The sequence below is a fragment of the Podarcis gaigeae genome, assembly GCF_964106915.1.
Source record: "Podarcis gaigeae genome assembly, chromosome: 6".
NCBI lineage: Eukaryota > Metazoa > Chordata > Lepidosauria > Squamata > Lacertidae > Podarcis > Podarcis gaigeae.
The window spans coordinates 71,665,120-71,688,886 of record NC_139682.1 but is presented as its reverse complement, the minus strand read 5'-3'; the positions used below and the strand labels follow the sequence as shown (position 1 = coordinate 71,688,886).

General features: G+C 42.3%; 1 protein-coding gene across 1 annotated transcript in view; it reads left to right on the top strand.

Moving 5' to 3' along the window:
• KYAT3 (kynurenine aminotransferase 3) overlaps positions 1-23,767 on the top strand; it is a 339,825-nt gene that overhangs the window by 27,306 nt on the left and 288,752 nt on the right. The window lies entirely within an intron of this gene.

Genomic DNA, 23,767 nt, shown 5'->3' with positions numbered 1-23,767 from the left:
AATATTATGTAAATGACTATTCCCATTCAGACCTAAGACCACCAGGTGCCTGGTCGTGTGTGGCTCTATGCTATACATAGAGTAAGTGGTTACAATTACCAACCACAAAGGTGCTTTCTAAGAAATATACACAATTTCAGCAACATGCTCACACAGCAACGTGACAAAGGTGTTGCAAGAGTTTTCCACAGCCTCTTCGCTTAGCCGGTTCTTTGTTCTTTCCTGCCAGCATGTTTTTTTTATTTTATTTTGGTTTGCGATTCTGTAATACTAGCTGCTTTCCCCCTTACCAACATCCTCTTTCTGACAGTTATAGAGGTTTAACATACTGCATTAGGAAGCTCGTGAATATTGCTCTTTGATTTGTATTATGATAAATGTGCCATGGGGAGAAGGGCGGGGGGAAACACAAAATACAAAAAACAAAACAAAAAAACACCAGTGAGTTATTTTGAAAGCCTTCATGCTGTTGAATTCTGAATTTAGCATATGCACATGCTAAAGTGAATAATTTTAGAGGTGTTCAAGCGATTTGGAAGGTACAAAACAAACCCTCTGGATGCAATAGGAAGCATCTTAAAACGGGGTGGGAGACCTCTGGCCCCAGCGGCCAAAGGTAGATAATCTAGGCTTCTCAGTCTATCCCTTAGGACTCTCCCCAGGTCACACACTTTATCCCAGGCTACAAATCTCAACAGCCCTTCTCTGCACCTCTTCTTCTTCTTCTTCTTCTTCTTCTTCTTCTTCTTCTTCTTCTTCTTCTTCTTCTTCTTCTACCACCCTATACCCGGAGGTCTCAGGGCAGTTCACAGAACAAGATTAACATAAAATCCACAATACAGTAGTACCTCAGGTTACATACGCTTCAGGTTACAGACTCCGCTAACCCATAAATAGTGCTTCAGGTTAAGAACTTTGCTTCGGGATAAGAACAGAAATCGTGCTCCGGCAGCACGGTGGCAGCAGGAGGTCCCATTAGCTAAAGTGGTGCTTCAGGTTAAGAACAGTTTCAGGTTAAGAACGGACCTCCGGAATGAATTAAGTACTTAACCCAAGGTACCACTGTATAGTACAGTATAGTATAGTATAGTATAGTATAGTATAGTATAGTAATCTCTTGAGAGTCCCATGGACTGCAAGAAGATCAAACCTCTCCATTCTGAAGGAAATCAGCCCTGAGTGCTCACTGGAAGGACAGATCCTGAAGCTGAGGCTCCAATACTTTGGCCACCTCATGAGAAGAGAAGACTCCCTGGAAAAGACCCTGATGTTGGAAAAGATGGAGGGCACAAGGAGAAGGGGACGGCAGAGGATGAGGTGGTTGGATAGTGTTCTCAAAGCTACCAGCATGAGTTTGACCAAACTGCGGGAGGCAGTGGAAGACAGGAATGCCTGGCGTGCTCTGGTCCATGAGGTTACAAAGAGTCAGACAAAACTAAACGACTAAACAACAACAACAAATAGAACATCTGGAGTCACAATTAGGTGAAGGGTTGGTGCCACAAACAGCTAGTCACATGCAAGCTAGTCACATGCCAAATAAAATTAAAAGTGGTCTCCAATACAGATGTGCCACTCCACTCACATCCATCAAAAGACCCAGTCAATTATAGTAGGTTCATACAAAACGTATAATGCATCTCTCTCTCTTGCTATCTCATATCATTTAATCTCTTGTTCTCGAAGCTACCAGCATGAGTTTGACCAAACTGCGGGAGGCAGTGGAAGACAGGAGTGCCTGGCGTGCTCCGGTCCATGGGGTCATGAAGAGTCGGACACGACTAAACGACTAAACAAGAACAAAAACAAAAATTAGTACTGTAGGATATACAGTGGGAGCAAGGAGACAGAAGAGTGTCTTTTTCTCTCTCTGCTCCACACCCATAGTGTACTGCTATAACATGGCAGAAAATTCCAGATCTGTAACTTCTTTATATATATAAAAAGAAGTTAATTTTCTAATGCAATTTATTCCTTTTTTCAACTTAAGAGCTAAATGACTAAACAACCACAACAACAACACTGTATAGATAATCAAAATAAAAACAACCCAGTTACACCTCCCACGATAACACACACCCTCGGCTAGAAGGTGTCTTTGGACTCCTGTTTGCCAGAATAGAACAATGTGGGTGTGGCGTGGCTGTAACATAGAACCTCTGGCTTTTATTGTATGAGAATAAGCCATTCCTGTTTCACCACCCACATAGCCTCCGGACCTACCACTGGGAGGGTTGCCACAAATCCAGAATTTCCTTGACAGGGAAGAAACAAGATTTACCAACTATTGAAGAACGGCACATGAAGATGATGGACTATATGGAACTTGCCAAACTGACTGGGAGACTCTGAGACCAGAGAGAAGAGACGGTGGAAGAAGACTGGAAGAAATGTAAAGAATATTTGAAAAAATATGTTAATATTTAAATTTTAGAATAGCTTTGGAAGTGGATAGAGGCTGTAGGGTTAGAAGTAGAAGATAGTGTGTTTTAAAATAGTACTATTTGTAAGTGATAAAATGTGAAGATTTTTATGGTAAAAGTAAGTGTGATTAAAAAATGGTTTAAAAATTATGATATATGTAAACTGCTAAAGATGAGGTAAAATGAAAATTAGATAGGGGGGACTTGGGGAAGCTCACCTAACAATGTTTAGAAAAAATGAGGATAAGACAAGAATTTGTTTGTATTGTTTGTTTTTCTGTTTATGTTGTTTAGTTATAAAAACAGAATTTCCCAGACAGAGCTGGTATTTGGGCGGAAACTGCTTAAATGTTCAGGGAAATCCGGACGTATGGCTGCCCATGTCAGAAGTGTAGATTTTGGCTTTAAAAAATTCAAAAAAAAAATCAATAACTTTGGCCAAAAAGCTTTTGCAACCCTACCACTGGCAAACGGTAGGTGTCCCCCCCAAGCACATGCCACTGTGATTTCTATTTTGAAGGGCTTCCCAGCAATCTGCAGGTGATTTTCAGGGGGCCCCGGGGCTACAAGGAAGGAAGAGAAATTGGCAAAGATATTGCCTCTTCTCTTCTTCCATTAGCAGTTCATTCACTGGCTCAACAGCCCTTCCAGGAGTTCAAGGTCACCAATTGGATTCCGTGCTTTTTTAAGGTGTGGATGTGAACCTCAATAACCAAAGAAGTGAAACAGATATAATTGGAGCCTTAATCCCATAAACTCCTGATAGATTGAAGCGCCTATTCCTTACTAATATATTCTTGGACATGGCAGAGGTCAGGAAAAGAAAAGGGGGGGGGGACCAGTGCCTACAGATAAAGGTGTCCCAAAGTGTCTTCCATGAAATTATCTCCATCAAATTATCAAATGACATTCAGAATAACAGGGAACATATGCTTCATAGGATCAACAATCCTCAATGGATGCCTTTAATGATGCTCTTTAAACGATTTAACCCAATGTTCCGTTCATGGATTTTGGATGTGCTTCCGTGTTTGCTGCCGTAATTAAACAAACAAATCTATTCCGAAAAGTTCCTGTGTATGGAGCCAAATAGCTGCTGAAATATCTCCTCCACCTTTGGGATTCAACCCAAACCGAAGGCTGCCTTGATGAAACAAAGAGCTAAGCACAAGGCAAATTTGTCACATTCTTCAGCGTGCTGCACATCCAAGTTTCATAAGAAGATCCATATAATTAGATTAGCTTACTGCGGGTGAGGGAGTGCGGGGGGGAGTTGAATGACAAGGTCAGTCTCTTGCCCTTTCAGTAAATTAGAGAAGATTGCCATAAATTGCATAATATAATGAAACACCAATTTGCATATTAGCTGCTATATTAAAAGGGATCAGTTTTAGCTCGCAAAGCAGAACAAATAAAAACATGCATTTTAATAACTCAAATTACTCTCAGGAAGTGACCCTCAGCAGAAAGCCTGATTATCACTACTTAATTAGAAGCCTTAGAAATCTAAATCCTCCTTTAAATCTTATTCTGTGTACAGTGAAAGATGAAGCCATGAGTTTTGTCTTAGATTCAATATTTACTCTTTACTAATATGTTTGCAGGGGAGACTTCCCGAGCATTAGGAAGATACGCGGGTGGGGGGCGGGGAATTAATATTCAAAGAAAGGATGCGCCAAACCTGTGTCGGCTTGCAGGTGCAAAGCAATTAACAAGTTGGCATTTACAGTCCTTTTAATTAATTAATTAAAAATGCAAAGCTGACTTTCATTTCTTTAAATGTTTGAACATTTTATCCATCAATCATAAACCCCTCCTTGCATTCTCTTCTATAACAGCTGGGAAATTAGAAACTTTGGGAGCTGGCGCAGTAACAGAGTATGGGCGTTTTACTGTATATGCTAATTTCTAACGTGGGGCACAATGTACTATTTTCTTTGGCAACTGAATACAAGGCAGACAACAATCTGCATCATCATGTGGAAAAACTAAGATGTCACCACAATACTTTTTAAAAAAAAATAATTATTATTCTTTTAAGAAAAGCATTGTGAATAGAAATGACGTTTGCTTCATTTGAAGGCTCAAGGCTTGTGTTGATTATAAAAGTTACAATTTGCTTTGTATGTTGGTATATGAGCAAAATGTTCATATAATAATGCTATGAGGTAAAGTTTTGATGGCTGTCACTGCAGGACACTGGCTGGGGAGGAATATCCGGCTCTCCGATTTTGAGCGATTCCTATTTAAAAGACAACACCATCATTGCAGTTTAATTAAAACATAAATACTGCATTGTTACCTCACTAGGCATTCACTCAGCTGGAACTAACTGTATTTGCTTAATCTACAATTTTAGATGTATTAGCAAAAATAAATGTTGGCGAATATAAGAGCCTGATTACATATCTTGGGTAAATTGGTGATAATGAGTCAAGAGACTTTGTGTTCATTCACATATATTAGAATAAGAATCATTATGAAATTAAAGCTAAGATTAATCCTGCTAATGACACCACAGAGCATCTGGGAATAAGATAACCCAGATGTCAAATTCGCTGTGATAGTGTGCTGCTATTTGATAGAATAACCCCTTGAAGTGTTCTTCTAAGGCTGCTAGCTGGTACCCCACAGTCCCGACACTTGAAATGCAAATGAGTGACAAGATAGACTAATAATGAGAGCAGATTCTAGCAGTAAGGAAAATGAATAAATTAAAAAAAAAAAATCTCAACCACTGATAGGAACAAGCAGCAGGAGCCCCAATGTCCTCAATTAGGGCGGATGACATCTGCGGAGCATTTCTCTCTAATAAAGCCCTCACTCTGTATTCCAAAGCACACGACTCTAACACTGTTAACATTTTAATGTCTTGGGCGTGCATGGTAACATTAATTACAAGATGATTTGGACGACTTCTGAATCTCTTTTATGTCTTCCACTGAGTAAAAAATCCGAGTCGCTGCTTTGATATCATAAATAAAATGTAGAGACCTGCCAAGCATTAAAGCTTTCCTGAAGTAACTCAGATCTGCCAAGTTACATTAAACCTTGATAGCTAAGTAAAGAGCATTCTCTATGAATTTAAAGAGGGGGGGATGTCTATACATTTTGATGTGGGATTTTATCGCTCACTAGCATCCCACTCCCCCACCACCACAACCACAGCCACCCTTTTCAGGCTGTTTCAGATATTTGTTGTTGTTGTTACGGTTGTTTTCATTAGTAAACTGTTTAAGCTGAGGTTTTGTGGCTGGTTTTTGCTCAGTCTTCTAGTAATAAACAACTTTGGGTTGTTGTTTTCTTTTTTTCAAAAAAAAAAAAAGCTTGTTTCTCCATCCATCTTTAACTCAGGTCGGCTTTTTTCACAGCCAGTTTTCTGTGGAAATGGAGAGACTATTGTAGAGCTGACAAGTGGCTGCTTGTTGTATCTCCCACTGTGCACCTCATCCAAAGACCTATGGGCACAACATACATACTAGGGTATCTGAGACATCACTACCACATATGCACTGGTACCAAGATAGATTGTTCACTATACAGTGGTACCTCAGGTTACAAACACTTCAGGTTACAGACCCTGCTAACCCAGAAGTAGTACCTCAGGTTAAGAACTTTACCTCAGGATGAGAACAGAATTCACGCGGTGGTGGCACGGTGGTAGCGGGAGACCCCCATTAGCTAAAGTGGTACCTCAGGTTAAGAACAGAATCAGGTTAAGAACAGACCTCCAGAATAAATTAAGTTCATAACCAGAGGTACCACTGTACTACGAACATTGCTCACCACCCAGAGACAAGTAAGTTATTTGGCAGTATATAAATGTTGTAAATAAATAAATTTCTCCAAGAAGGGGTGGTAATATGTCCCTGAAGGTGAGTCCGACAAGGGTATTCTATGATGTTATTAACGTCTGAAATTTGTAATATACAACTTTTGAAACCATGCCTATTATGCAATATTTGGATCTTGGATTTCCCCTGCAAAGAAAGAAGAAAACCATAAAAAGCAGGGCAGTTTAGCCTCTGCTTTGCTGCCATTCTGTTGCTCCACCCCTTATTGAACTGTGCTCCTCTCCGCATGAAATTCTGTACAGTACAATATCCCACAGAAGGTAGAGTCCCTGGTTCTCCACAGGAGGGTCTGAACTAACAATTCTCTGATGGAACTCAGGTTTGGTACAATCACTGAAGATCAGCTGAATGGAATAATTAATTTGTTTATTGGATGTGAGGGTCTTGCAGTTATCTAAGATAACATAATTGGATTTTTCAGGTTGGGAGAGAGACCCAATATTTTGAATTAAAAGCAAGTACACTCTAGCAAATCCTAGAACCGTAGAATTTAGAATTGGAAGGGGCCACAAAGGTCATCAAGTCCAACTCCTTGCAGTGCAGGTACATTTTGCCCAACGTGGGACCCTGAGATTAAGAGTCTCATGCTGAGCTACTCTCAGTACCCAGAAATTAGCTGGTGATATTATTTGAACACAACACTTACAATAGATAGTATACAATAGATAGTATTCCTTATTGTTGTGTAATGCTTGATTATGAAGCCCCCAATACCTCATAACTGGGCAAGCATGAAATGACTGCAGCGAAGAGCATGCCTCTCTCACATATCCAAGTCATAACTCGATGGCCAGGTCATGGACTGAGGGTACATGATCAAGTCACCTTGCTGAAGCTGCACAGATCCATGTCTGGTCAATGCTTAGATGGTAGGTGATTACTTCGGAGCAATCTATATAAAATGTACTAACAAAATGTGTTTACATAAAACTTTCTTATGCCTCCGTCGAGGCCATTTCACACTTTTATTCTCCTGCATTTAGCAGTGCTTGATTGCTCGATCCCACTGATCTTCTGCTCATGGAGTTACAACAGCAGCACTATCACCATGCAAACATACTGTAGCAGAATATATAAATGAAGAAATGAGGCCACAAACACATGTTTGTGCTAAAGGTAGGTCTCAGGTCTGAAGAAGACAACTGTGTATGGGGGTAGGCAACCAAATGGAGAAAGCCGGTGTGAATTTAATGTACCGGTATTTTTAATCGCCTGTTGGAAGCTGCCCAGAGTGGCTGGGGAAACCCAGCCAGATGGGAGGGGTATAAGTAATATATCATCATCATCATCATCATGCCAATGGTGGAGAAGCTCTGGCCCAGCAAAGGTCCCAGTTTGGCAGATGAGGCCATTTTCCCCAAGCCATACTCACCTGCCCCACACTTTCTGCCAAAGACAGGCAGAGATACTTGCACTGGCTCTCAGGTGCTTGTGAAGCTCTCCTCAAGGAACGTTGCCAAGTGGGTGTGCAGCCACATGTCCATCATCATGACCTCAGGTAAATGGCAAGTGGATTAGTAATAATCTTTATTGCGGACCAATGACCCATAACATGGATTCAGAATAAAATACAGATTCATACAGGCAACCCCCCAGGGAAGGGAGACTGAAGCATTATTTGTTTAGTTATGGGTATGTTGATCTTTAATTCATATGAGTACTGAAAGAAACTTTGCCACAGCCACTGTGATATCATTGGACTTGTCGTCCAGAAGATATTTGGTATAGTAGGCTTCAGATTGACCTGGCCGATTTGCCAATAGTGGTTTAATAAATAGTTCCCTAGCTTGATCATATTGTCCGCAATGCAATAAAATATGCCTCATGCAGTCGACGTCCTGAGAGCATAAAGGTAAAGGTAAAGGGACCCCTGACCATTAGGTCCAGTCGTGACCAACTCTGGGGTTGTGGAACTCATCTCGCTTTATTGGCCGAGGGAGCCAGCGTACAGCTTCCGGGTCATGTGGCCAGCATGACTAAGCCACTTCTGGTGAATCAGAGCAGCGCACGGAAACGTCGTTTACCTTCCCGCCAGAGCGGTACCTATTTATCTACTTACACTTTGACGTGCTTTCGAACTGCTAGGTTGGCAGGACCTATGCTGAGAGCATACATAGATCCTATTTTGATAAGGGATACCTCTCAGTCTGCCATTTAACACTTCTGATGGGAATACATTTAATCTGGCTTTGGTGAAAGGACGCCGATATGTTGGTACAGACGAATTTCTAAGATATGCAGGTGTCTGAAATGGCAAGTGGGTTGTCCCACACCCCTTGGGCTTAAGGGGTGGGGACAGATAACCACCTTTCCTCCCTCAGGCCAAAAAAGTTCCTCTCCTGAACTTGACTGTTGCATTTAAAATTGACAGCTATTTCTATGACAGGGATTGCACATTTCTGCTGCAAGCTGCCAACATGGACAGCCAGACTCCTCCCAGCTTTCCTCCATGGGCAGTTCAATTAGACTTGTTAAGATGACTCCTTTGTGAAACACTCCAGTTCTTTAAAATATTTAACTTAATTGTTAAATACTGCCATTGGCTTTCTTTCACCAACTAGCTTTGATGAAATTACCATGACTGGGGAAGTAGACACAAGTACAGTGCTACCTCGGGTTAAGTACTTAATTGGTTCCAGAGGTCTGTTCTTAACCTGAAACTGTTCTTAACCTGAAGCACCACTTTTGCTAATGGGGCCTCCTGCCACCGCCGCGCCGCCACCGCGCAATTTCTGTTCTCATCCTGAAGCAAAGTTCTTAACCCGAGGTACTATTTCTGGGTTAGTGGAGTCTGTAACCTGAAGCATTTGTAACCTGAAGTGTATGTAACCCGAGGTACCACTGTATATCAACGCTTAATACTCAGTGTTGTTCCTTATTGATTTAATTGTGAAATAATGAGTCACCTTATAGGGACTCCTGAGTCAACATAAGATTTCATTGTTATTTTTGTTGTAGAATTTTCACAGTATAGCCTTTTGGGTTCCTAAATGACATACATGCTTGAGAGGCGGCAACCAACTCCTAGGAGCCAAGGTCCCTTTGCTCCCCCCCCCCCCAATAAAATATCTGAGGTAGTCAGAGGGGGCAAAGTTGATGGATATTACCATTCAGATGCCGTGTGCACTGTGTCATGCAATCACCTATGTGGGGCAGGGCTTACCTGTCCCCCCCAATATTTTATTCAAGTTGGCACCCCTGTTGAGAAATCATTCTAAAGAATAAATACATTTTAAAGAACAACAATTGTGATACAAGGAGGATCTTTCTGCTCTCAGCATGTCAAAACACAGGAATACACTACCACTTTTCAAATAGTTTTGTCTGGTGCTGTGATAATTCCCCCCCCCCAAAAAAAAGTCCTCTTTTGCTGTACATGATGAAGATGCACATTTTCAGCGCCTCATTTCTGACTCCTTTGCACAAGAGGAGAAAGATGCACTCTTGAGAAGCGTACATTGCTCAGTTTGTAACAAGATGGTCTGTGAAACTGGTTGGGTCCAACCTACTATCTTATGCCATGAGGTGATTTATTGGGCCATTAACACTTTTTACATAAAGTTGCCTCCTGAACAGTAGATGTACGGCGTGCACATGTGCAACAGAAAAGGGAAAGCTTGCAGACCAGTTTCGTCCAAGTAAAAGTCCTTAATTTGCAAGCAAACACATCCTCGGAATTACTACACAGGGAATTTAGCGATAGAAATGCATAAGTCACCGTTACAAGGGTCTTTTCTTCCCTTGATGCTTGGGCATTACTGCCATTAATATTAATGGGAGTCAGGCATGCACATGGAGGAGAGACAGCCCCCTAATTAGTGTAATGGCAGAGGCAATACTCCTAGCAGGAGAGACCACTTTGTACACCTTAATTGCACCAAATTGGCAACAAGTTACCGTCTCCGTAGCTCAAATGGATACACAGGCACACGAATTCTCCTGTGGTGGAGGGATGTGTCCAGACTTCAGAGTTTGGGTGACAAAAGCTCTTTGCATGTGTGTGTTATCCCTGCGACCCTTGCTACCTCCCAGCCTTTGGGGATTTCGCTACAGCTACAGCCATGATCATGAGCATGGTGAGCCTCAAAGCCTTTCGCTCCATCTCTGTGAAATCTTGCCTTCCGACTAGGTGGAGATAATCTTTTCAGCCATCTATTTCAGCGGACAGTCTTCACAGTTGATCCATTTATTATCAGGACTTTGATAGTGCCATGGAAAAACCCAAGTCAAACAATCGTTAAAGTGTACAAGGATTAAACAGTACAATTCTGCATTGAACTCTAGTGGTTTTAAAATATCTTCTGAAAATTTCTACAAGAATCATTTATACGTTGTTGTTGTTGTCAAAATTCATTTTTGCTGCCTTCTAACATCAGAATAGTTAAGTGCTTGCTAAAATGTTTCCTTCCTATGCTTTTTATTGGGGAAACACTTTGTTCTCCCTAAAACAATGAGTAAAGGCTTTTCAGTGAGGCGGTTTCTGCATTAAAAGGGCTTGGTCTGATCCTGCCTGTTGATTTGTGCACAACTAAAAAAGAAGGCTGATCGCCAAAAAATTGATGCTTTTGAATTATGGTGCTGGAGGAGACTCTTGAGAGTCCCATGGACTGCAAGAAGATCAAACGTATCCATTCTTAAGGAAATCAGCCCTGAGTGCTCACTGGAAGGACAGATCCTGAAGCTGAGGCTCCAATACTTTGGCCACCTCATGAGAAGAGAAGACTCCCTGGAAAAGACCCTGATGTTGGAAAAGATGGAGGGCACAAGGAGAAGGGGACGCCAGAGGATGAGGTGGTTGGATAGTGTTCTCAAAGCTACCAGCATGAGTTTGACCAAACTGCGGGAGGCAGTGGAAGACAGGAATGCCTGGCGTGCTCTGGTCCATGAGGTCACAAAGAGTCGGACAAAACTAAACGACTAAACAACAACAACAAATAGAACATCTGGAGTCACAATTAGGTGAAGGGTTGGTGCCACAAACAGCTAGTCACATGCAAGCTAGTCACATGCCAAATAAAATTAAAAGTGGTCTCCAATACAGATGTGCCACTCCACTCACATCCATCAAAAGACCCAGTCAATTATAGTAGGTTCATACAAAACGTATAATGCATCTCTCTCTCTTGCTATCTCATATCATTTAATCTCTTACTTCAATGACTTAATACACTAGCAGCTTTAAACAGTTCCCCTTTAACTCACCTAGCAAGAAAATTGATTGGTAACTAACATTACCCCATTGAATATACGAAGAAAGCTTCAATAAAGGAACACACTTGGAGCAGTTTATATGTTGCATATTTATATACAAAGCAAAACAAAAGTAAATCTACACCAAGAAAAACCCCAATGCCAAATTTTGCATTCTGACAACTTATGCAAATTGTATGTGCGCATAGTTGCTTATCTTGCAGAAGTGTGCTCAATTTGCATGCATTATTTTAAAACTAATATTCAGCAGAGTTTGGGGAGAGGGGGGCAATGAGAGATGTGGTCCCTGGAAGGGGACGTGTAAGAAAAATAAGAGCAGCAGCTTGTGGGCAGCAGAAACATGGCAGAAGGCCTGAAGGAAAAGTGTGGACTCTGTAGAGCACCACTGATTTATTCTATCACATGTATATCTCATCCTTCCTCCCAGAGGAGCTCATAGAAGCATACCCTCCAACATTTCTCTGAGTGTCCTATTATTATTATTAAGGGATGTGGGTGGCGCTGTGGGTTAAACCACAGAGCCTAGGGCTTGCTGATCAGAAGGTCGGCGGTTCGAATCCCTGGCCAGGGTGAGCTCCCGTTGTTCGGTCCCTGCTCCTGCCAACCTAGCAATTCAAAAGCACAAAGTGCAAGTAGATAAATAGGTACCGCTCCGGCGGGAAGGTAAGCAGCATTTCTGTGCGCTGCTCTGGTTCGCCAGAAGCGGCTTACTCATGCTGGCCACATGACCCAGAAGCTATACGCCAGCTCCCTCGGCCAGTAAAGCAAGATGAGCGCCGCAACCCCAGAGTCATCTGCAACTGGACCTAACGGTCAGGGGTCCCTTTACCTATTATTATTATTATTATTATTATTATTATTATTATTATTATTATTATATTTATACCCTGCCCATCTGACTGAGTTGCCCCAGCCACTCTGAGCTGCTTCCAACATATTAAAAAAAACACATTATAAATCATTAAACATCTTTTTTAAAAAAATCCCTATACAGGGCTGCCTTCATTCTTCAAAAAAAATTATTTATGCATTACCCAAAATTTAATACATATATCTTTCAATTCTCTTCATTCCTCTCATTTTTCTCCAGACTTCCCCGTCTATGCTTTCACAACTTTCTACTTGGTATTTGTGCTTCCTATCTATTTTACCACCCATTTTGATTCTATACAATATCCTAAGTGTTATTTCCTGCTGCTCATGTATCTATCCCTACTTTGAAATTTATCTGGTTGTTGTACCCCTTTAAATATTCTCCAAAGTATCTCCATTCTCTCACCCATTTCTCATCATGATTCCTTTATCTTAGCTGTCTTCTGGCTCGGGGGTCGGATAACTCCATACCTTCCAACATTTCTCTGATGAAAATGGGGTGTCCTGAGGAAAAGCGGGACATCCTGGAATCACATCAGAAACTGGGACAACTTCTGTACCATCCCTGGAAAATAGGGACACTTGGAGGGTCTGCAGTAACAATCTGTAATAAAAATTCAATTCCAAATAAAATAGAAATGTATTTTAAAACTGTGGGAAACATCTAAAAACAAAGAAACACTACAAGACATGTAATCAATCCCATGTCTGAGTAGGCACGATGAAACATAAATGTTTTCAGTAGGCATCTAAAAGAATACAGTAATAACACCTGCCCGCAAATATATGAGGTCTCAGAAGGTTGTCTTCAAAATGTTTATAGCTCCTATCTGCGTGTTTTATTTTGAAAAATGACATCTAAAACCATGAAGGAAATATACCTGAGATACAATCCATACTCCATACATTTTAAAACAGTCAAGCTTCAAGTGTGGCATGGTAACTGGGCCACACGCCTGGAGTGGGAGAAAGTCCCGCTGAACTCAATGGAGCTTGCTTCTGAGTAGACATGCACTGTAAGACTGTTTCAAATGTTGCCTTTGCTCTGAACTCACCAGGGTGGCCTGGGACAAGCTACTCTCCATCTCAGCTTTCACAAACATGTACACATTTAAAGTGGGACCAACGATACTGATATTACCTGATAGGGGTCAAGATCTAGAGGACTTGTAAGGAGGCCCGAAGATTTTGGCATGTGCAAGTGAAACCATTGCCTATTTTCCTGTTTGGCTATAAGATACCTCTGTCTTATTGTAAACTAGTTTTTTGTATCCTCTCAAGTTTCAGAAGTAGTTGGGTATTATTGGAAACAGCATTATTGGAAAAAACTGTCAAGCAAGGGGCCAAAAGAAACACAACAATTTGTATGCAGTTTGGGGTGACTTTAGTCCGTTCGCCCCCTTTGCATGTGGGCAGCTTTGTGGGAGGGTCCTGGGCGTTCCTGGTAAACTGGCCTATCACCGGCCAGATCGTATTCCCTCCACCCAATTGGCCTATGGTGGTGGGAAGTAGTGAGCGTGGGAGCAACCTACCAATTGTGGCCCTTGGCGCCGCACCCAGGGGAAGTTTAAATGCCTGGTCAGCATGGCCTTTCAACTTCTCGTTCGCTACACCCTCCCTCCCTCAGATTAAGGGTTTTTCATAGATGGTACAACCTAGCTATGGACAATGTCGGTAGCCTAATTTTTAGGGGCCAGGCAGGAATTTTTTCCATTTGGCTAATTGGTACCACCATTTGGGGTTTCGCCTACCTCGTAGCAACTTTGTAAGGCAGATAGGCAATTGTGTAAGCCTAGGCTTGCTTGGAGGGGAGGTTGTAGCCTCCATCTGCCCCCTCCAGTGGTAAGGGTATCCTGTTAAAAGGATTTGTGAGGAGTGGCTCCTGTCCAATGCCAAGACTGGGACTAGGGCCATACCACTCCGCCAATGGGGAATGCTTGGGGGATGCCTTGATTTGATGTAGGCCATAAGGGTATCCCCCCTCCACCGGCTTCACCCTTAGAAACACTCCCAGCAGATGGATGGGAGTGACATATGCAGTTGCTTACCCCAATGCCTATGGCCAAACTTCACATCTGTAACCAATAAAGTTGTGCCCTTATTTGATCCCAAACCAATATCCTGTGTGTTGTCTAGTTATTTACACTTTAGGGTGCAGGGTGGTCACTGGGCCTCGACACACAATTGATTATACAAATAATGAGGCATATGGCAGTGCTAATAGCTTACAGCACACTTTGGCGTGCATGAAATATATATTTTAATTTTCCCTTTTCTCCCTTACTCCCTATAAATTCCTACAAAGCCCCATAAATTAAAATTGTTGTTGAAACAAAATACCTTTTACTAATGGTCAACAATCTAAGCATACACATTGTTATTAATGCATCATTTCACACCTGTAATAATTATGATATATATACTTGAACACAACTTGGTCAATATATTCAGAAACGTTTACTTGAACATCTACTGTTGTTTTATTTCTATTCTCATTTGATGTAACTGCTGTAAGTCTTATGCCTAAAGGAAATCTTAAAAAAATAAAAAAATAAAGAAGCAGTTGGGAATATGGTCTTGTGGGGTGGGGTATTGTTCAAAATCCCTAAGCCCAAAGAAAAGAGCATCCTTTGGCAGGTGAAGGAAAGCATTCTTCAGATCCCAGCCAATGCTGCTGTAAGGCAGGGGTGGAGAAACTTTGGCCCTCCAGATGTTGAAGGACAACAGCTCCCATCATTCCTGACTATTAGCATTGCTGGCTGGGGCTGATGGGAGATGGAGGCGAACAACACCTGAAGGGCCACACATTGCCCATTCCTGGTGTAAGGATTGTAAGACCGTGCCAGAGAGGAGGGCTTTTGCCATTTACCATCTGGACGAGACAGGGATTCAGTCTGTTCCTGCAACATCTGGGCCCGAGAACTGGCCCTACCTTCCTTTGAAGACCTTTAAAGGGGCTCATTCAACTGCCATCATACTTGAGGTTGGAGAGCATGTTTACAGTCTTCCTTCCTGTCAGCCATGAATTCTGAATGAGTGCATACCTTCCAGCATTTCTCCAATGAAAAATGGACATCCTATGCCATAATAATAATAGTAATTTTATTATTTATACCCCACCCATCTGACTGGATTGTCCAAGGCACTCTGCGTGGCTTCCAACATATATAAAAAACACAATAAAACATTGAACATTTAAAAAAAACAACCTTCACTATACAGGTCTGCCTTCAGATGTTTTCTAAAGGTTGTATAGTTACTTATCTCCCTGGGGTGGGGTTGCATAACTCCATACCCTCCAACATTTCTCTGATGAAAATAGGGACATCCTAAGGAAAAGCAGGACATTCCGGGATCAAATCAGAAACCAGGATGGCTTCTGTAAATCTGGGGCTGTCCCAGGAAAACTGGGACACTTGGAGGGTCTTTGAGTGGTTTATTGTGATATAGAAGTATTTTTATGAGGTGCTTATTATTAAACCCTTTTGAATAGCCTTTCTTAATATAGGGAGATGGTATGGATAACAAGATATTGCTGATTTGGGCTTTGTGGAGAACATGCAGGAAAAGTTGTGCACAGCTTGCCATGCCCTAGATCTTACCATAGACCAGTCTTAATTCTCCCAAGGCAAACCCTTGTCCTGAGCAAAGACTGCAGCCACTTGCCACTTTCAATAGTTCATCTCTTGAGGAGCTCGGGTAACGACAGTGCAAAAAAATGCTTCTGGTCAAAAAAGAAGCGTTCTCTGTCCTCACATTTTCGGATAGACTTTTTCAATCTCCAAAAGTCAACCGATCCAAATGCGACGTTTCACTGGCAGGCGCACACACATGCCCATCTGTCAAGGTGGCACCATGCCCAATCGCACAGGTACCGTGCCAGTTTTCAAGCAGCGCATGGACACCAACTAAAGACAGGACGAGGAGGGAAGCTTTCAGAATGCATGAAATGACACTTTATTTGCGAGAAGCTCCCTCCCGGTGTCAAGCAGTGCCAAATTAAGAACACATGCTTCATTACAAGGGATCACATCTGTTGACAAACATTGGCACATTAACCCATCTGCCCAGAAGTCTCATTAATCTGACTCAGGACTGAATATTTTGAAGGCAGCAGATAGAAACATCAGACTCAAGAAATAATGTCCTAGACTTATGGGGACAAGAGTCCAAATTATTCCCATCCAGAAAGCTATGCAAAAAAAAAAAAAATCCTAATTATAATTTAGGGTAATTGAGCTTGCATGTCAGTGACAGGTTAGTGCATTGTTTGCAAAGAATTGATGCATTTTTAAGCATTGATTTAGGTTCCATAGACCAGGTTTGGGAGTGAGACTCAATGCTAAAGTGAGAATAACCAGGAAAATAACTACCAGTATGTGTGTGTGTAAACTTTCTTCACTTATTATTTATTACATTCACATCGCACTATTCCTGCTAGGAGCTCAATGTGGTGCACCTCATTCTGCTCCTCCCACAAAAATCACTTGAGGTGGGCTAGGCTGAGAGTGAGTGCATGTGTGAATGGCCCATCACAGAATCAAAACCACAGCTGGAACTTTCATTCCACTCAGTGTCAGCCCAATTGCAATACTTTTTCCAAGGTGTCAGTTCACCTGTACGCTGCCACACATCAACAGTTGGGTAATCAAAGAGTGAGAAGAGAGGTGATGCCTATGCATGCATTAACTCGTCCATTGCACCTGAAGGGCCTCACTGTGGTCCATGTTCTTTGATTACTCAGTCACACACATTGCATGCTCTTTGATGTTGACCTAAACCCCTGCAAATGACTCTGACCATTTCTCTTTCTACATGAAGATGCTTGGGCTGCTGCCTCTGGTGAATCCAGACCATGTTTCAAATGTGTTCTAGTTCACCAGCTCCAGACCAAGTTTTGCACAATGCTCAGGTGTTCTGAAAACCAGGACCCAAAAGCAGCTGGAGAGTGGGATAGAGGAGAAATTTGATTTTGTTAACATTTTCAGGAGAAACTACCCAAATCGCACAGCTCAAACGGAAACTCGGCAATCCTTCGAAATTTATACTTCTCTGAATTTTGTGATGCATTTCTCCATCCGAACAATATGCACAAAAGTGCATTTATTTGGGAAATTGCTTGCAAAAACATGTATAATCAAAGCTATATACAAAAACATGTCTATTAGAGGAAAGTAACGCTAAAATGCTGCCAGTTTTTCAGGAGGTTTTTGTTTTTTTAAGGGCAGGTGGAAATGTGGAGGGCTAAATGTAAGATTGGAAGAATGTGAAACTGTGAAATGGACACATCCTTCCATCACTAACTGCACTAAACTATGCCATAGATCAGGGTTTCCCACACTTGTGCCTCCAGATGTTTTTGGACTACAGTTCCCATCATCTTTGACCACTGGTCCTGCAAACTAGGGATGGTGGGAGTTGTAGTCCAAAAACAGCTGGAGACCCAAGTCTGGGAAACCCTGCTGTAGATACTTTCATTGGGAACCTTACTCAACAAAATGGATGACTGTTCTTAAATTTAGCTTAAACAGACTTAGAAATGTGATTTCTATAATGAAGGCTATTTGGCAGGAAGGAGATGCACAGGCAGAAACGGAAAACCAGAAGACTAAATCCAGCTCTCCTTTCCTTCCAACAGGCAACAGAATGGTGCCATCACTGATTTTCCAAACAGGGCTATTATCATCCCTAAAAGGTGATTCAGAGAAGGAGTCACATGTGTAACACTTATTTGCATATGCAAATTCATTCAGCTAAACTGGGCTGCTCCATTTATGTCTGTGTGGCTATGAGTTTCTTTTCTAAGTTATTGTTGTTGCTGTGGGTTGGTTTGCCATTGCAAATGCTTTATTGGTACTTAAAGTTATCTTTCAAGAGCAAAACCCACCTGGGGTGGCAGAGTGAAGGAAATCGCTCACTAGTGGTGGAAAACGAGAGAAAGGGGAGAGGATCTGCTCATCCGAGCTAGGAAGACAGAAATGTGCTTGACTTTAAGAGCTCCTGTCCACAGTTGGTCTTCATCATAGTGCTTAGCCTCCGTGAACCCTCTCACAGCGTAATATTGTTCACAATAAAGCACAGTTGAGACCTTTGTACATTGCCGAAGTGAAACCTCTTTAGAGGCATGCGGATGATGGGTCGCGATCAGGTTTCGAATCCAGATACCATCCTATCAACTGACGCTACAAACATGGGAAAGACTGGTCCTCACTCACACACAGGATGCAGCCACATGAATGAATGGACTCCATAGGGTGCAAATGACAGAACATCAAGTGCAAACCAGCATCTGCAGAGCAGAGGAATAAGGTGAAAGAATAGGGTGGCAATTTGAACCGGACTGTGCCCAACGCAATAATCTGGCCAGTTAAACAAGCCATGACATCTGTTTACATTTTGTTTTGCTACAGTTATAAAGGGATTTGAGATATTAATTTGAATGCATTTAAGAGAACGAGGCAGAGGCTATAATCTTAAACTTGATTGCCACAAACTAGATAGATATTTTTTTATCGGTGAGATCAAGCGTTAACCTTCCTTCCAAAAGTCTTGTCAAACTAAGTAGCCTCCCATTCCAACAAATAGAATTCAGAAACCCATGTTCAAGAACTGCTAACAACTGTTACTAAAATGATTTCCATTTATTTTATTTGACTTTATTTTGCATAACTTGCGAGTGGGGAGAGGGGGGAGAGAGAGAGAGAACCCAAATGTCTTTTATTTTAGACATTTAATCAAATGCTGCCCTCTAGTGAGCAAAGTCGTGTCCAAAGCCTGGGATCACGGAACGTAGTTGCCCGGAGGATTAAGTGAAAGGTTTTAATAAAAAATAATAAAAGCAGGTGGCAGGGAGGCTGTCAGAGGAAAGTAGATGCTTGTACACTAAAAACAAACCTGCTGAAATAATTCGTGCATTTGCTTTTTTGTATCACCCTTGTTGCTACTATATTTCCTAATACAGTCTAACGAAAAAAGAAGGATAAAACTCTTGTGATTGATTATGATGATTTGAAGCTGGTAGGCTTGCTGGCGCCTTACTCACTTCTATAAATCTACAAGAGAATTGTGTGCCATTGCCTGTGCTATAATTTCAATGATGTGTTCTTACCCTCCTAGGGATACATCACCATTATGCGTCTAGATTGTCTCCTTGCAAAAGGTAATATCAAGCACTTGCACCAAGTTAACCCAAATGATAACACGCAAGAAGGATCCAAACAGCAAACAGAGCCATTTCTCCAACCGCAACAATAACTATCTAAGGTGGGGGAGAGGAAGATTGCCTTTGGATGATTTGATTATTATTGCGGGTAATATTTCACCATTTTCTCTGAAAAGGAACAGTGTCACTGAGCAAGGCTACAGCAAGATAGCAGCTAGACGCAATGGGAATAAGGATGAGGAGTCATCCCAGATAGGACATAAACATTTTCCTAGACGAATGGGACAGCTCTCGCTCCCTCCCTCCCTCTCTTCCTTCTACGCCTATGCAACTCGCAAAGTGCCTAGTCAAACTGCGGCTGCAGACCAAATATGGTAGCTAATGATGGATTCGATAAACTTGCCATTTTTTCAGCATTCCCGAGATGGCAAAGTCAGAAGGGTAGCAAAAACCCTGGCAGTCCACAGCACAAGGCAAATGTGCTGTATTTTGTATGTCACCTTAAATGTGGCTTTTAACTGATTTTACCTTTTGTGTTTTATTTTGTTAAGTTCTTTTTCTGTAAAGGAACTAACAAGTGCAATTTTAGAAAAATCACTGTCTGCAGCATTAAGTAAAAGGTAAAGGTAAAGGTACCCCTGCCCGTACGGGCCAGTCTTGACAGACTCTGGGGTTGTGCGCCCATCTCACTCAAGAGGCCAGGGGCCAGCGCTGTCTGGAGACACTTCCGGGTCACGTGGCCAGCGTGACAAAGCTGCATCTGGCGAGCCAGAGCCGCACACGGAAACGCCGTTTACCTTCCCGCTGGTAAGCGGTCCCTATTTATCTACTTGCACCCGGAGGTGCTTTCGAACTGCTAGGTTGGCAGGCGCTGGGACCGAGCAGCGGGAGCGCACCCCGCCGCAGGGATTCGAACCGCCGACCTTTCGATCGGCAAGTCCTAGGCGCTGAGGCTTTAACCCACAGCGCCACCTGCGTCCCGCAGCATTAAGTATGCCCCTCTAATTTCAAAGCCTTCTTGCAGCATAATGGGCTAGGCTTTACGCACAACTTTTCTGAAAGCAGTGATAAGGAATCTGTCATCCTCCTTGTAATAACTGCCCATTGGCCATGTTAACTAGGGCTTATGGGAGCTGGATTGCAGCAACACTGTCAAATAGACTGAGATGCATGGATAGGCAAGTTGTTGGCAATATCTCCAGATTGTACCTTGTGTCACTGCTCCATCAAAACAAACTTAGAAATGAGGGATTTTCATGGTTGGCATTTGAAAATGACGCTCTGGCCTCTTGACCGATTTGTGTAATGTCTACCCTTCCCTTCCCTTTTGAGGGTGGAGCATCAAGCAAATGGGTCCAACAGGTGACTTTTAGGACAGAAACAAGTTGCTTCTTTTGTGCTCAGGACTGTCACAGTGTAGGGAAGTAGCTTGCTTAGAAATTTAATCCAGGTGGATTAAGTTTCAGTTCTCGAGTTCACATGCACACTGTACTCAAGGAAATCTTAGGGAGTTGGGAAATACCACTGAGAATACTTGAAGCAGTCACCCTGCACAACTTGTGCCCCACCTTGGCAAGCACCCCAGCCGTGCATGAACCTTCTGGTTTTGAAAAATCAAGGAGTAGTCAAGCAACTTGCTAGTCCCAGTACAAGGATACTATATTTCTACTGAGCCATAGTGCATTTGGCTTCACAAGTGGTGCAGCCTCAACCTACGTTAAGCATAGGGAAACTCGCTACTCCAGAAGTTTTGGGACTACAACTCCCATCATCCCTAGCTAACAGGACCAGAGGTCAGGGATGATGGGAGTTGTAGTCCCAAAATATCTGGAGGGCCAAGATTGCCTATGCCTGACCTAGGTCAATGCATGAGTAAGTAACTAGGTACACACAGATAGAGAGCTGACCTAGGGTGGTCATGCCCATTAATTTTCTCCACAAAGGCAACAACACACCAACGCACATTTATTTGGGAGTAGTGCTTTTTTTCTTAAAAAATGTTTAGGGGTACTCTCATTTTGATTCAGGAAAACCACCATTTTATAGTTCAAATCGGGGGAAATAAATACAGTAAATGGACAAAAGTACAAAGAACATGCATTACCTCATATTACACAGTTGACAGCTGACAGTAATTTCCACATTGGTGTGAAGTTGTGTACACTAACATCTACCCGACTTTCATCAGTAAAACACCACATTCCACACTGCTTCACACATTAAACGTTCGCTTCCGTCTGAGACTCAGGAAACACCGGGAAAGGAAATGAGCCCGCCATTGCGGGTAGCAACGGAACTGACGATTCACCGTGCTAGAGAAGAAACTTTTATATATGTGTGTGTGTGTGTGTGTGTGTGTGGGTTTCTTCTCCCATTAGATTCACAAGATGTTCAGGGGTATGTGTACCTCTGCATACCCCCAGAAAAAAGCACTGTTTGGGAGTAGCTTCCACTGAACACACTGGGACTTTCCCCTGAGTAAACAGGCATAGGATTCCTCTGAAAGTTTACTTAATTCAGACAATTTGACTGATGGATTTGCCATGTATAAAACTACAGCACAACAATTTTGTGGGGGGTTGGGGGCAGCCCTTAAAACCAGCAACCTCTATGCCTGACCATTGGTCCTGTTAGCTAGGGATGATAGGAGTTGTAGTCCCAAAACAGCTGGAGCGCCAAGTTTGGCCAGGCCTGCTCTATGCCAACCAACATTAAAAGCAAAGATAAAACAACAGGTTTAACAGAAAACAGTGCCATTTAACCAACTGGCCACCTGAAACCAATCAATCCTGACCAATCATCAGGAACTCACTTACTCAGGTGAGGAAGTCTATAAGGAGGAAACCACAGCTTAAAAGGCCTTGCTCCTCACAGCCGTCAGCCTAAGCTAAGAAGGCAGAGGTACTTGGAAGCAGCTTTGTCTATTTCGCATAAATCATAGCAAACACAGCACAAGTGACTCATACATTCAATGATCATAATTGACATTTAATATATGAAGGCGCTCCTCTCATGCATCACTCTAGAATTCTCCACTGGTGGTGAACTAGAAGTGTGAATGCAGAAGGATATCTGCACTTTTCCCATTGGCTCTTCTCAGTTAAGATGCTGGACAGACCCTATCATTAGGCAGAATGAGGCAGCTGCCTTAGTTATCTGATTCTGGTGGCATGAAAAGGCAACAAATGGATAGCAATTGAATTTATTACTTTTGTGTTTCGACTGGCCCAGGGAGTGACGGAGAGGTACTTGTGGGGTTTTCTGCTTCAGGTGCCAAAAATGTCATTGAGTGCTGTAGACTATGGGTGCACACTAGCACCAAGATTTGCCTAGTAGCGGTGCAAAAACTCAGATCTGTTTCTGAGTTATTCCATGCTCTCTTCACTTTGATCCATGTTGTGGATTTCAAGCTGAATAAAACAAAGCCCCGTATTCCTCATTCACAACAACAGGGAATCTAAAAACAGCTATAACTCCCCCCCTTTGGGAAATTTGCAGGCATCCGCGTACCTCCAGCCTGTCAAATTGCATGCAAATAGGCCCACTGACTTTTTGTGGGGGGAGTAAAAGGGATTTCCCCCCAAAATCCCTCATGAGAAAGAGAGTGGGGTTTGTCTCTTTTTTACCTTAAAATAATTAAGAGACAGCCACATGGTGTTAAAAATTTTGCAGTTTCATATCAGCCTTTCTTTCTGTGGTTGTCTGTGGATAACAAGACTTGTAGGCCTCTGTTCAAGAGACCTTCTAAGGGTTCCAATTGTCCTTACATAGTTCTGAAGAGCTATGAGATTTACATGAAGGTCCCGCTACCCAAATGCTTGTTATATGAAAATTCACTTATCCAAACATGAGGAGTTAGTACCCAAACCTCGCTATATGCACCACAGATTCAGATATCCAAAAAGCTGGACCTGCATGTAGTACTGTAAGCAAATAAATAACCTTATACGAGCCTTACTACTTTGTGTTTTGCTGATGCATGGTAGCCGTTTCACCAGAAAGCATGGAGGGAGATTGGACAAATAAGAAAGCGTTTTTCCCTTCTTTGGTTGCTTTTGCAAGGTTCCAGAGGGCTTTCCTGGTTCTTTTCATCATTTGGGGGTCAAAATTCCGTGGTCGGGAATGCATTAGAAATTTCCCCAAAGGAATAAATGGAAATTGTTGACTTGTTATGCAAACACTCACCCAACAAGTGATTTATTGAGAATGCATTGTGTTCAGATAGCAGGACCTGCATGTATTTA